Here is a 15,701-nt window from a genome sequence, read left to right as displayed (position 1 = left end):
CCAGAGTGACCCCAACGGCCGGTGCTGCGCCAATCCGAAGCCAGGATCTAGGAACAACTTCTGGGCCTCCCCTTAAGGTGCAGGGTCCAAAAGCTTTGGGCCGTCCTCAACTGCTTTCCCAGGCCACAAGCAGGGAGCTGGGTGGGAAGTGGAGCTGCCGGGATTAGAACCTGCATCCATATGGGATCCCGGTGCGTTCAAGGCGAGGACTTTAGCTGCTAGGCCACGCTGCTGGGCCCATCAGTGATTTACTTTTTAAGTGGCCACAGCAGCTGAAGCTGAGTCCAATCTGAAACCAGGAGCCAGGAGCCTCCTCTCGGTCGTTGAAGATGGCCCAAAGTCTGAGAATCCTGTACCCACCTGGGAGACCCGGAAGAAGATCTTGGCTCCTGGTTTGTGATAGGCTCAGCTCTGACCTTTGCTGCCACTTGGGGAATGAACCAGGAAATAAAAGATATTTCTTTGTCTCTCCTTCTCTCTGTAAAATCTGACTTTTCTATAAAAACAAATAAATCTTATAAAAAAGATATATAAAGTTAATGACCTGTAATTTGCATTAACTTTTAAATATATATTTTTATAGATTTGTTTATTTTTGTTTGAAAAGGAGAGTTTTAGAGAGAGACAGAAAGAGAGAGCTTTTCCATTCACTGGCTCACTTCCAAAATAGATGCAATGATTGGAGCTGAGCTGGTCTGAAGCCAGGAGCCAAGAATTTCTTCAGGGTATGCCACGGTGGTGTAGGGCCCAAGAAATTGAGCCATCCTGTGTTGCTTTCCCAGTCCATAAACAGGGAGCTGAATGGGAAGTAGAGCATACGGGACTCAAACTGGTGCCCGTATCGGATGCTGGTGCTGCAGGCCGGTCATTAGCCTGTTGAGCTAACACTACCTTCCAGCTTGCTTTGAATGTAGCTACTTTGAATGTAGGGGGACTTGACAGTGTGACAAAATGGGTAAGACTGCTACCTGCAATGCCAGCATCCCGTGAGGGTCCTGGTTCCTGTCCTGGAAGCTCACTTCCAACCCAGCACCCGGCTGATTTGCCTGGTATTGGGGCCCCTGGCAACCACTAGGAGACCTGCGTGAAGCTCCTGACTCCTGGCATTGGCCTGATTCTGTGCTGGCTGATGTGGTCATCTGGAGAGTGAATAAGCCGATAGATTATCTCTCTGGTCTCTGTAATTTTTGACTTTTGAATAAATAAATAAATTTAAAAAGTTTTTTGAGGGACCAGTCCTTCTTTTTAAAAATAAATACTTTGAGAGGTTGCCTGGTAAAGCAGTAGGAACTTCTTCAAGGTCTCCCTTGTGGGTGCAGGGTCCCAAGGCTTTGGGCCGTCCTCAACTGCTTTCCCAGGCCACAAGCCGGGAGCTGGATGGGAAGTGAAACAGCTGGGATACAAACTGGTGTCCATGTGGGATCCTGGTGCATACAAGGTGAGGACTTTAGCCACTATGCTACTGCACTGGTCCCAAAGTTAATAGAATCTTAAATGAAACAGAGTAGTCAGGACTTGAGCCAGCACTCTAATATGGAATACTGGTGTTACAAGTGGCAGCTTGCCCGGCTATGCCACAATGTCAGTCAACTTTCTTTAAACATTTTTATTTGAACTTTTTATTTATTTGGAAAGTAGAGAACCAAAGAGAGACAGAAACAGACATAGACAGTGAATCACTCACTGGTTCTCCCCATAAATGCCTGCGACAGCCAGGGCAGGGTCCTGGTGAAGCCAGGCACCTGGAACTCTATCGGGGTCTCCCACTTGGGTGTCCGGGAGCCAGTTATTGACCCGTTGACTGTTGTTTCCCAGGGTGTTCCTTAGGAAGGCACAGCTGGGACTCACATCCAGGCACGCCCATCAGGAATAGGAGCTTCCCAAGTGGTGTTTGGGCTACTTTACTGAAGGCCTGCCGGAAGATACTGTATCTTAGTTTTCCCCTGACTGCCACAGGCCCAGAGCCTGACCCAGCATTTGACCTATAGAGCATCCTCAGTATCTGTTAAGTGAATGAATGACTGGCATTTTGAGGAGATAGTCACTTTTGTAAAAAATCATGATAATAGACTTTGAGAGTAGAAGACAAGCCAGACAGTTTGTGCGTTGATACTGTGAGTGTGTAGATGGTGTGCATATATCGGCTCAGGGTGGATGCCAAGTCTGACTCGATGAATGTTTTGGCAGAACTTTTTTCTTCGTGTTCTTTAAGGACATCATAGCTGTATTGTATTTATGAAATGCTAGATACAGTAAATGTTTTCCAAATGAATGAGTAGAAAACATGCCTCATTTAAAGTTACTTTTGAAAGAAGGAGGGACAGAGGATAAAATATCATTATGTTCTTATAATTGCATCTCTATATTAATGTCATCATAAAATAAAATATGCATATATCATAACATTAGTTTCATGTTGACAATGTTTTTTGCTGTATGTAGCCTAATAGAGAGAAGTAACTAAAATTTATTTAACATCATATATAAATTAGATGTTGTGTATGCTGTCTCATTTAATATTTGTAGTAGCCCTGTTTGGCAAGAGGTGGTACTTACACTGAACATCTGAGGAGGTAAGAGTTGAGGAGGAGGTGACATACTATGTCAGTGGCTAAAGGGCGGAATCATTTGAATCTTGTTCTGGGATAGATGTTGTGGTAAGTGTGGGATTGAGTCCCAGCTCCTTCACTCCCCAAGTGGCTACAATGGACTGAATTGAACCAATCTGAAGCAAGGAGCCAGGAGCTTCTTCTGGGCCTCCTACATTGGTGCAGGTGCAGGGTCCCAAGGCTTTGGGCTGTCCTTGACTTCTTTTTTTTCTTTTTTTTAAAGATTTATTTTTATTATTTTTTTTATTGGAAAGGTGGATATACAGAGAGGAGAGACAGAAAGGAAGATCTTTCGTCCGATGATTCACTCCCCAAGTGAGCGCAACGGCCGATACTATGCTGATCTGAAGCCAGGAGCCTCTTCCGGGTCTCCCACGCGGGTGCAGGGTCCCAAGGCTTTGGGTAGTCCTCGACTGCCTTCCCGGGCCACAGGCAGGGAGCTGGAAGGGAAGCGGGGCTGCTGGGATTAGAACTGGCGCCCATATGGGATCCTGGGCGTGCAAGGCGAGGACCTTACCCACTGCGCCACTGCGCCGGGCCCTGTCCTTGACTTCTTTCCCAGGCTGCAAACAGGGAGATGGATGGGAAGTGGAGCAGCCGGGACATAAAACGGTGCCCATATGGGATTCTGGTGTGTACAAGATGAGGATTTAGCCATTGAGTCATGATGTTGGGCCTTATTTTTAAATTTGTAAAAATTAAAAAAAAATATTTTTGAGGATGTTTAGTTTACATAGTTGAGAGAGATGCATGCCCGTGTGGAGCACTGATTTAGGGAGAGTTGAGGAATGGGGGAAAGTGAATGAGACAACTGCCTACAATCTTGTTTTTTCTTCCTATACCTAGGGAAAATGGGGAGAGAAGGGAAGGGGAACGCTCCCAGCAGCCTAACCATTGCATCAGTCACCAGGAATGGGTGATGGCCACCTGACATTATCTCAGGGTCCCTGAGGTGGAACATGTTCTAAGAGACTGCTCAAGTGGTTTCAGTAGTTCTGAGAGCCTATTGAGGAAATCCTTCCAACGTCCATTGCCTGACATAGTCTACCTTAGATCTTGATTCACTAACATACTTGCTTTCTTTTTTTTTTAATATTTATTTTTATTATGTTTTTATTGGAAAGGCAGATGTACAGAGAGGAGAGACAGAGAGGAAGATCTTCCGTCCGATGATTCACTCCCCAAGTGAGCGCAACGGGCCGATACTATGCCAATCCGAAGCCATGAGCCTCTTCTGGGTCTCCCACACGGGTGCAGGGTCCCAAAGCCTTGGGCCATCCTCGACTGTTTTCCCGGGCCACAGGCAGGGAGCTGGAAGGGAAGCGGGGCTGCTGGGATAGAACCGGCGCTCATATGGGATCCTGGGCGTGCAAGGCGAGGGCCTTAACCACTGAGCCACCGTGCCGGGCCCATACTTGCTTTCAAAGCTTGATTGGGAGAGCTCTCCAATTTGTTCCGCCCTTCGTGGTACTAGATGTTCTCTGCAGGGTTAAGTGAACTGGTTGTCAGCTCAGCTTGAGCATCTGGGCATGCCGTCCACTATACAGGACTCAGCGACTAAGGAGACTGTTCTGACACACATTCCATGGTCAGACCTTAGATCCTGTGATTTTCACCATGGTTGGAGTTTTGAGTCTGGTTGTAAAGTCCTGCGACATAATGTCTTGAATAAATGTAATATAGTAACTTTGTAAGTATTCACGAGGTTCATGTGTTTTGTTGGTGCTGTGAAGTCTGGGATTTCATCACAGTAAAAAGCAGAATACTGAATTGTTTTTTTAAAAAAATTTTATTATTATTATCATTTTATGATACAGTTCCATATTCCCTTATCCCCTCCCCAATTCCCTCCCCCGACCTAGTTCCTCTATATCACTGTTTGTTTTTCTTTTTAATCTTGTCTTAGGCTACAGAGAATAGAGGTCAGTAGGTAGGACGATATGGATTCTGCTTAGTTCAGAACAGTTCTGAGTTGTCTGGCACAATCATAGTTTAATGTTTGTTTTCCCTAAAAAGCAGTTGGTACATTCAGTTTTCTTTAACATGTTTGTACCAGCTGCACTCTTTCTTGAATTAGTGCATGTATTTTAAGTTTTCATAGTGGTATTTAGCTGTAAAGTTCATTTTATTGTATTTCTGACATACCACTGTTTTCATTTGGGAAGTGGGTGTTAGATACAGTTACTTCTAGCAGCAGTAATGCTTTACCTCCACTGCATTTCAGCTATACTCCTGGTGAGGAGAAGCTGGACTGCTTCTAATTCCTTGCTACTGTCAGTATTGTTGCGGTTAATCCCCTCTTACCATGTCCCTTGTGTACGTGATGTGGGAATTTCTTGGACACCTAGGAATAGAACAGGGTATACATTTAATTAAAATAGCATTACCTCCAGATTTGCTGCTGTCGTCCCCACTCTTAGGAGCAGTGCGGGAGAGTTTTTGTATCTCCATATCCCTGTTGATATTTAGCATTATTTAGCCTTTTTCTTTTTTTTTTTTTTAAGATGTGTTTATTTGAAAGGCAAAGTGACAGACATCTGTTGGTTCACTTGCCAAAAGTGGTTCACTCCCCCAAAGGGATGAAAAGCTAGGGGCTGGGCCAGGGAGAAGCCAGTACCAGGAACTCCATCTGGATAGCAGGGATCCATAGCTTGGAACATCTGTTTTCCAGGTGCTTCAGCCAGGATTTGAATGGAAAGTGAAGTGGCTGGGACTCAGTCTGGCACTCAGTAGGCATTACGAGAAGTGGCTTAAACTACTGCGTCATAGCATTTGCTCCTATTTAGCAGTTAAAACATTCTGACGGGTCATGCGCTGTGGCATAGATGGTTAAGCCACACTCTACAGTGCCAGCATCACATGGGCACTGATTCCAGTCCTGGTTGCTTCACTTCTATCTAGCTTCCTGCTAATCTGCCTGAGGAGGCAGTACTAGGTGGCCCAGGGTCCTTGAGCTTCTGTTCTCACAGGGACTGTATCTGGGTCTCCTGCCTGAGTATTAGGGATGCAGGTACTTGGGCTGCCATCTACTGCATCCTAGGCATATTAGCAGGAGACTGGATAGGACTCAGAGGGACCTGCATTTACGCTGGTACTCTGTCAGAGGTACTGGCTTCCCCAGCGGCAGCTCGGCCAGTTCTGCTACAATGTTCACTCCCCTCTCTAGCTTTTAATTATTTCTTTTTAAAAAAATGTATGTATGTATGTGTGTATTTATTTATTTAGATTTATTTTATTTTTACCAGAAAGTCAGATAAACAGAGAGAAGGAAAGACAGAGAGGAAGATCTTCTGTCCGCTGATTCACTCTCCAAGTGGCTGCAACAGCTGGAGCTGAGCCAATCCAAAAGCAGGAGCCAGGAGCTCTTCTGGGTCTTCCCTGTGGGTGCAGGGTTCCAAGGCTTTGGACCATCCCTCCAGTGTCTTCCCAGGCCACAAACGGAGCTGGAGGGAAATACTGGATCTGTATTCATCTTTATTGTAAAAAAAAAAAATAATTTCTGTATTTGAGAGGCAGAGAATACTGGCTGTGGGTGGTCTTTGGTGGTTCACTTCCCAAATGCTTGCAATGGCTGGAACTGGGCTGGGCCAATGCTGGAGCCAGGAATGCAAGTCTCCCCGGTGGGTGGTGGAACCTAGTTACCTGAGCTATCACCTGACTCCCGGGGTTTGCCTTAGCACCAGGAAGCTAGAGTCAGGAGCTGGAGCCTCACACCCTGCTGTCGTCCTAATTGCTAGGGTTATGTCTGTCCGTCTCTTAGATGGATTTTTGCCCCCGCTCACTGTCAGGTTTAAGTTAAGGTGTTAGACTTTAGCTTGCATTAGGGCAGGGGCCACTTTATTACTTCACTATCTTTACTGTCTAACAGAAAAATGATTGCTTAATTTTCTTTGTATGAGGGACGAATGGGTCACCAATGATAATCAGTTTATGAAGTTACATTAATCCTGCAAAGCCGAGCAAATATCTTTGAAACCGGGTCCATTTTCAGGGTGCAGGCGGAGTATTTGTTGCTTGTACTACCTCTCCCGGTTCTACTTATCTTACGAGGTTAATCCTAGTTTCTGAGTTACAGTGATAGTGCTGCAGCATAAGATTGGTTTTCATCCCTTGTAATTCTGAGCAATATGCAGTATCCACTTCTGCCTCTTCTTCATTTTAAGTAATGTGGTGCTTTCAGATCCACCCCCACTCCCAAAGCCTCAACCTTCCAGAAATTTTTATCTGAAAGGAAAAATGTGTTTTAAATTATTGTAGACTGTTTTTATCTTTCCACAACTCAGCCAACTGCTCTTTTCTATGATTCTTTTCTTTCATGTATGCATTCATGATAATTGCCTGGAAATACTGAACTACTAAGAGTAAGCCATTACTCAGATCAGTAAGACGTAGACACTTGGTGTGCCTGTGGCTTTCCTCCTGTTTCCAAGTGTTAGCCCTCAGCAGGGCCAGAGCAGTGAGTGCTGCTTTCGTGCAGCCATGCTGACCATGGGCTCCGTGTACTCTTTGCACAAAATGAAAGGAACAAAAAGGACTGCATTATAAGCCTTCTCATGGAAACGGGAGTACTTTAAATAAAAAGGGAAAGGTAGACAAAAGGTCGTATTGAAGAAGTTGGAAAAGATTGTACTTGTCTATATACTTTCTGATCTGACTTGAGGGTCTGGAGAGAAATTCCTACTCTGTTTCCTTTTTCTTTGAGTATCTTTTTCTCTTTAGTTACCTTGCTATTCAAAAGACTTATTATCTTGTATATTTTCTTCTGTTTTCAAGAAACCCGTTTTTTTTTTTTAATTATTTATTTTAATTGGAAAGGCAGATATACACAGAGGAGGAGAGACAGAGGAAGATTTTTCATCCGATGGTTCATTCTCCAAGCAGCCACAATGGTTGGAGCTGAGCCAATCTGAAGCCAGGAGCCAGGAGCTTCTTTCAGGTCTCCCAGGTGGGTGCAGGTTCCCAAGGCTTTGGACCATCCTCAACTGTTTTCCCAGGCCACAAGCAGGGAGCTGGATGGGAATCAGGTTGGCCAGGATTAGAACTGGTGCCCATATGGGATCACGGCGTGTTCAAGGTGAGGGCTTTAGTCACTAGGCTACAGCACCAGACCCTAGAAACCAGGTTTTTTTTATATAAAGTTTTTACCCTGATTTTGTAGCCTCTTTATTTATTTATGTATTTATAATCTTTTATTTATTATCATTATTATCATTTTATGATACAGTTCCATAAGTCCCTGGGATTACCCGTATCCCCTTCTCAATCCCCCCCTCACTTAGTTCCCCTATATCATTACTATAGTGTAGTTTTTTCATAAACAGTCATATGTCCATTATTGTGGGCATGGACAATGGCAGAGTCCAGCATCCTATTGTCTGATGTAGTAAGCAGTTTCACTGGGACTCCATCTTTGATCTGAAAGTAGAGATGCATACTGCATTGTATTCTCACATGTGGATATCATAGTCTCCTTTACAGTTACTGTACATCCCCTTAAATGACGAGCAACAAAACAAAATCAACAACAGGAAGAAAAAAAAGACATTAACAACACCATGAAGTTAAATAACATGTTACTCTTGTTCCACTACAGGTCAGGAGTGCAGAGAAATTCTCCACCTTAGAATGTTTGAGGAGACTTTAAGTGTAACTTGTTACTTATAGATAACAAGTTCTTAACGGCCTTAGACATTAGAAAAGCCATAGAAACGTGTGGTGGGATCCAAGAACAAGCCTGACACCCTCTTACAAGGAGGCTGTGTGTGCAGAGCAGGAGGGATGTCAGGGTGGACAGGAGGATGAGGGGAGGTCTTTGTCTTAGTCCCGGAGACCCCCGCAGGCCTCCCAAGTGCTTTCGCCGCAGAAGCGATGGATACTTCGTCCAGGATTGCCAGTAAGGACACCGAGAACCGTACCCCAATTGCCAGGAGACCACAGGGAATATGAATGCCCTCGGAGGCCGAGAACTCTGGGGTCACTCATTTCCTATTGGATCTCCCACACGGGATGGTAGCAGCCCCAAACCCTCTCATAGGGTCTGGGAACTACAGCCAGAAGCCCCAGGTGGTTACTCAGAGATAAAAGGGTCGTAAATCTCCTTTTGGACTCAGGAGAGGAGCTTCCTCTGGTCCTTGTCTAGTTCCAGCCTTGGCTCCCAAGCCTCTCTTACACCAACTATCAGGGTTGCTTGTGAGCCCCAAAATTAGTTCAGATAGATATTAATAAAGGTCAGCTAGCTGATAATCACACAGCTTGTACCTTACTGATCAGGCTTCCCATCTGGCTTTTCAGATAGAGAGAGACATGGATATAGAAAGTCTGGAACAGTCAGGGAAAAGGCCAATTAGCCTATAATCGCTCAGCCTGTACTTACTGGTCAGGCTCCCTATTTTCTTCTCCCAGATTTTACGAGGCAGGATGTAGAGTTAAATTCTTCCTCACTTACTGGGTTGTTGGGGATTTCCCTGCCTCCTGCCTAAAACTTTTCTATTCTTCAATTGTTAAAATGCAAAATTCTGTAAATCCATGCTTCATCACTATATACTGCAAAGTTTAAATTGTGGCTTAATTTTCTCCCCAAAAAACATTATCAATTTATGATTGTTAAGGTTAAATAAGATGTAACTGCATAGAAACTTTGATGTTGGACCTGGCAGCGTGGCCTAGCAGCTAAAGTCCTCACATTGAACGCGCCAGGATCCCATATGGGCAATGGTTCTAATCCCAGCAGCTCCACTTCCCATCCAGCTCCCTGCTTGTGGCCTGGGAAGGGAGTCGAGGATGACCCAAAGTCTTAGGATCCTGCACCCATGTGGGAGACCTGGAAGAGGTTCCAGGTTCCCGGCTCCTGGCTTCGAATCGGCACAGCACCGGCCATTGCTGTCCCTTGGGGAGTGAATCATTGGACGGAAGACCCTCTTCTCTGTCTCTCCTCCTTTCTGTATATCTGACTTTGTAATAAAAATAAATCTTAAAAAAAAAAAAGAAACTTTGATGTTAAGTTTGTGCTTAGTATATATATATATGTATATATATATATAATGTTGATGCTTCCACTGTTCCTGTGCCACTCTGATTTAGGTCAAACTCAAAAACATGTTAGCTTGGGAGAAGGAAAAATAAACAGGTTTATAGCAGCAGGTTGTGTATATACTAAAATTGAGATGTCAGGCCCAATGCAGTGGCCTAGCGGATAAAGTCCTTGCCTTGAACACGCCGGGATCCCATATGAGTGCCAGTTCTAATCCCGGCAGTCCTGCTTCCCATCCAGCTCCCTGACCTGGGAAAGGAGTCGAGGACGGCCCAAAGCTTTGGGACCCTGCATCTGTGTGGGAGATCTGAAAGAGGTTCCTGGTTCCCAGCTTCCGGTTGGTGTAGCGCTGGCCTTTGCTGTCACTCTGGGAGAGAATCATTGGATTTAAGATCTTCCTCTCTGTTTCTCCTCCTCTCTGTATATTAAAAAAAAAAAAAAAATTGAGATGTCAAGGAAGTAGTTACAGGATGTGGTTAAGAACTTGCATTTTCTAACATGTTGGTCACTCAATACCATGTTGATTGGCTTCATGATGTGGTTAATTTTGCTGTTTCTTCCTGTTGTTGAAAAAGTGTAGTGACATCTCATTGGAGGAGATGATATTCTACCATCTCTACTTTCAGACCAAGGATGGTCTCCCAATGAAACTGTTGAATTTCTCTGGACAATGGGCTGCTGGACTCTCTGCATGGTCCATACCCACAATGAAGGAATCATGACTGGATATGATCTGTACTACTGTAACAATATGAAGGAATAAATATGGGGGAAGGGTTTGGGGAAGGGCTGGGGGAATCCCAGAGCCTATGAAACTGTGTCATAAAACGAAATAAAAAAATAAATAATATGCTACTGAATGACTAATATGTCGCTGAAGAAATGGAAAAGAAAATTAAGAACTTTCTTGAAAAAAATTATGCTACTCTGATCTATGAGTCATTGAAGAATTTAAGCAGAAGAAAGTGTTTTGAAGAGATGAAACTAACAACAAAAAATTCAAAATCCACGAGATATAGTTTCTGCTGATTTTTGCTGGTGAAATGTGTCTCCTCTAGGCAACAGATTTTTTTTAAAGATTTATTTATTTTTATTGGAAAGACAGATATACAGAGAGGAGGAGAGACAGAGAGGAGGGTCTTCCGTCCGATGGTTCACTCCCCAAGCAGCCACAATGGCTGGAGCTGAGCCAATATGAAGCCAGGAGCTCTTCCAGGTCTTCCCCTGGGTGCAGGGTCCCAAGGCTTTGGGCCGTCCTCAACTGCTTTCCCAGGCCACAAGCAGGGAGCTGGATGGGAAATGGAGCTGCTGGGATTAGAACCGGCGCCCATATGAGATCCCGGAGGGTGCAAGGCAAGGACTTTAGCTGCTAGGCCATGGCGCCGGGCCCAGGGTTTTGTTTTTTAATCCAGTCTATTAGTCTATGACATTTGATTGAGCTTAAGGCATTTACATTCAGGGTTAATATGTATGGATGGTAATTTGGTGCTGTCATTTTAGCAATGGGTTGTTCATTGATTTAGTCTTCTGTTGTCATTTTACTGGGATGTTCTTCACATTTGCCTTTGGTTTTGGTGGGTGTTATTCCTCTTCTCTGTCAAGAGACCATCTTGAAGTATCATTTGTAAGGGCAGGTTTGAAAGAGACAAAAAAAAGGTTGTTTTACTTCTTTGTTAGTGCTGTAGCTTTGCAGTCATTACCTGTACTTTCTCACCTCACTCAGTTCTGCAGCGATTGATTTCCACCCAGCATGTCACAGAAAGAGGAGGAACAGTGACTTCCTAATTACAGATCCACGGGCTTATCAGCTTTTTTGTGTTATGGTTTTTTGAAACAAAATTGGACTTCTCTTATTTAGTGAAAGTCTCAATCTCTCCCTCTTTGAAAGCCCCTTTACTTATCCCGTGAATGTAGGCATTTTGAAAGTTTTCGTTCTCCCCTCTCATTTTTCCATTCTGTATATTATTTGTGACTTAAAATTTAATTTCATATCTTTCTCTACTACTTTTGTTTTATAAGCCCAGTTGCCATAGTGTGAAGGATACCTCCCTGAATTTCTTGGTAGAATTTCAAATCTAACATTCCAAATTATTATTATAATTTTTTAAAGTCCATGCCCAGTTTTTTTTTTAATAACATGATGTTTTCTTAATTTTTCTTTTTTCTTATATGGAAGAGTTACAAATAGAGAAGAATCTTCCATCTGCTGGCTCACTCCTCACATGATCCAATAGCCAGAGCTAGGCAGGTGTGAAGCCAGGAGTCAGGAGCTTCTTCCAGGTCTCCCTCGTTGCTGCAGGGACCCAAGCAGTTGGACCATCCTGCACTGCTTTTCAGGCACATAAAGTTAAATTGGAAGTAGAGCAGCCTGTGGTGCCCATATGGAATGCTGGTGCCACAGGCAGAGGCTTAGCCTGAGCACAGTGCTGCCCTCAAATACCTCATTTTTAAAGAAGGAATCTCTACTTATGTATTGATTTGAAGAGAAGAGAGAGGAGAGAAGAGAATGAATTTTCTGTTTGGTGGTTTACTCCCCAAATGCTTATAATGGCTTTGGCTGGGCCAGGCCAGAGCGAGGCGCCACTGGCTTTGCATGGGTCTGAGCACTTAGGCTGTCTTCCACTGCTTTCCCAGGCAGATTAGTAGGGAACTGGATTGAAAGTGGGGCAGCCATGACTATAGTGGATGTTGGCACTACAGGTGGCTGCTTCACCTGTTAAGCCACAACACTAGCTTTTGGACATTATCTTTTAAATTCCTTGTTATCGGGGCATGCATAATGGAAGTGTAGTGGAAATCAATATTTTCATAGGTGGAAGCAGAGAAGCATTGCATCATACATGCAGTACAAGAATGGACTCCTAGCGAAATGGCTGATAATATCCTACGTTGTTGGCAGACACCTCAGGGACAGCATGACAGACTTGTGAAAATTCATGAAAGATCCCCATTGTAAGGCTGGAGGGGAGAGCAGAAGGGCGGGGAGGGACACCGGGAGGGGGAGGGAGACCAGTGCCTATTAAACAGTGTCATAAAACAATGAAAAAAATAAATTCTTTATTATTTATAGCCTTTTATTCATAACAGTCACTTCTTCCTATTTTTATTTTTGCTTTCAGAGAATTACTGTGATCATTATAACTGTAATGTGATATGTCTCATTATGACTGTCGTCTTAATATATTGCGAATTGCATTCAAGTAGTTTTTATTCATCTTTCTTACTACTGCCTTCCATGTGTTAGGACTGCAATAAGTTTTTGCTAAACGAAATTATTCCCTTAGTCTGGGCTAAGTATTGTACAGACGGACTATAATTGTTGTGACATAGGTTACTTAAATAGCTGTGTGCAGATTGCATAATCTTGCTTAGGCTTCTTTGTCATGAAACTAGTAACGCCTTCCCTTAAAGGGTTAGGTTATAATTAGCTGGAACTGCTTTGAAGATGAAAAAATGAGGGCTGAGTTTATCACCTTTTATTAAAGATGAATTGTTAGTACCAGGTTTGAAGATAAAATATTTCCCAAAGCTTGATGTTAATTAAATGGTGTTTAAGTAATTATCTTGTACTTATTTACATCTTCGTGGTTTGCTTTTACCTACATTCTTTAATTTCTTTGGAGGCCTCTGTCTTAGAGCAAAGTTAAGGCTGCAACCTTGTTTGCACAGAGAAGTAATATAGTAGACAGGGTGATGTGCTCCCACCGGTTTGAACTATTATTATATGCCAAAGATCTTCAAATTTGTGTGCTAAGAATCACTTAGGCCCTTGTTAAAAATGTTCCAGCTCCAGAGATCTAGTTCAGCAGGTTATACCTCTGTCATGAGTAATTCAGATAATTACTGATTCATGGAGTAGGTGGGCAGCAGATAATTCTGAATGAAATGGGAAAGAAACAGTGGGAGGTGGAAATGCCCAGTAAATATCCACATTCAGCTAAATTGCTGGCTAGAATTTTCTACTCTGCTTATTTAAAAAAAAAATCCTGGATCTTACATGTTACAGTTTTTCTGTTAGTGATCCAGCAGTCTGTAACACTTGCTTTTCAGAGTACCTGCACATGTTTCTTGAAGAAAGAAGGCTTAACTATTGAGTTTGTGAAATGTTATGAAGATGTACATTTGTACGGTACAGCTAGACGGGGAAAAGGAGTACTATAGCTTAGATACTTTTAGGGAAATTTTGTGGAAGAAGTGGATCTTGAGATGAATTTCAAGGGATAAGTAATTGGGGTGGCTTTTATTTGGCCTGTTCATTAAGTTGCTACTCCAGGGGCAGGTGCGGCACGGCAAGTGACGCTGCCCCTTGCAATTCTAGCATTCCACTTTGGAGTGTAGGCTTGACTCCCCACAGCTCTGTCTCTGATCTGGCTTCATGCTTATGTGCCTGGAAAGGCAGTGAATGATGCCACCCATGGGGAATTTGAGGTTAAATTTCAGATGCCCAGCTTTGGCTTCGGCCAGCCCCAGCTGTAGGAGTAAACCAGTGGATGGGAGGTCTGTGTGTTTTTCTGTCTTAAAAAGAGCAGAAAAGGAGATTTCTCTGCCATTGTTTTTATAAAGAAAGAAGAATGAAAGATTGGAATTTTACAAAAAATTTGTTTGTTTGAAAGGCAGAGAGTTAACAGAGGGAGAGGGAGAGAAAGAGATATTCTGTTTGCTGTTTCATCTAGCCTCATCCATCTGGGACTGTGCCAGGCCAAAGGCAGGTGCCTGGAACCTCCATCAGCTCAGGTCGATACAGGGAGCCAAGCACTTGGACCACGTGCTGCAGGTTTGCCTTGCACATTAACGGGGAGCTGGGTTGGAACTGGTGTTCTATGGGACACTGGCACTGCAGACGTGAATTAACATGCCAAACTATAATGCTAATTTAGTGATTCTGTTTGATTAAAAGGAGTAATTGGCCTGAGCTATCTAGATGGGTCAGGTAGTTTCTAGGTAATAGATTCTGTATTCACAGATAATACCTTGGTTACATGGTTTTGCTTCCTCACTGACTGCTTTATTTATTTATTTATTTTTTTGGTTTTTACAGACTGCTTTTTTTAAAAAAAAAATTTATTTATTTATTTTTATTACAAAGTCAGATATACAGAGAGGAGAAGAGACAGAGAGGAAGATCTTCTGTCCGGTGATTCACTCCTCAAGTGACCACAACGGCTGATGCTATGCCCATCTGAAGCCAGGAGCCAGGAACCTCTTCCAGGTCTCCCACGTGGGTGCAGGGTCCCAAAGCTCTGGGCTGTCCTGGACTGCTTTCCCAGGCCACAAGCAGGAAGCTGGAAGGGAAGTGGGCTGCCGGGATAGAACCGGCGCCCATATGGGATCTTGGCGTGTTCAAGGCGAGGACTTTAGCCAGTAGGCCACACCGCCAGGCCTCAGACTGCATTTGAGTGTTATATAATAGTGTTTTTAAACTCTGATGTGAATGTGGCTAATCTGGGAGATTATTAGGATAAGTACTGTTTTCTGGTGGAACCAGTATAGTAACTCACAGGCTCACTCCTTCAGCATGCAGTGCTAACATCCCATGTGGGCACTGGTTCTAGTCTTGGCTGCTCCAGTTTCTTTTCTTTTTTAAAGATTTTTTTTTTGTTTAAAAGATTATTTAACTTTTAAAAAATTCTTTTATTTTGGTGATCTTTTTAAAAATATTTATTTATTTTTAAAGTACAAATTCAGATATACAGAGAGGAGGAGAGACAGAGAGAGATCTTCTGTCGGATGATTCACTCCCCAAGTAACCGCACTGGCTGGTGCTGTACCGACCCGAAGCTAGGAGCCAGGAACTTCTTCCAGACCTCCCATTGTGGGTGCAGGTCCTAAGGCTTTGGGCTTTGGGCTCGACTGCTTTCCCAGGCCACAAGCAGGGAGCTGGATGGGAAATGGAGCTACTGGGATTAGAATTGGCACCCATATGGGATCCTGGTGTGATCAAGGCCAGGACTCTAGCCACTAGGCCATAGCACTGGGCCCTATTTTGGTATTCTTTACATAGTTGATTAGGACACAAAGGGTCAAGGGCTACAGGAAAGTGGGTAAGGCCATTGTTTCCACAT

At 43.6% G+C, this 15,701-nt stretch overlaps 1 protein-coding gene across 5 annotated transcripts in view; it reads left to right on the top strand.

Moving 5' to 3' along the window:
- The window catches only part of ATAD2B (ATPase family AAA domain containing 2B), a 153,965-nt gene that overhangs the window by 9,666 nt on the left and 128,598 nt on the right, over nt 1-15,701 (top strand). Inside the window, exon 1 of one of the 5 annotated variants that reach the window (XM_040992907.1) lies at nt 12,166-12,591. The exons of the other annotated variants lie outside the window; for them this stretch is intronic. The gene's annotated coding sequence lies outside the window, so the exon portion shown is untranslated. Of the gene's footprint in view, nt 1-12,165; nt 12,592-15,701 lie in introns of those variants that run through there. 5 annotated transcript variants of the gene reach the window in all.

Source organism: Ochotona curzoniae, unplaced genomic scaffold (assembly GCF_017591425.1).
Source record: "Ochotona curzoniae isolate NIBS_2020 unplaced genomic scaffold, NIBS_Ocur_1.0 contig_883, whole genome shotgun sequence".
NCBI classification, from domain to species: domain Eukaryota; kingdom Metazoa; phylum Chordata; class Mammalia; order Lagomorpha; family Ochotonidae; genus Ochotona; species Ochotona curzoniae.
The sequence above is the reverse complement of the archived record's forward strand: the minus strand, read 5'-3'. Positions and strand labels throughout refer to the sequence as shown.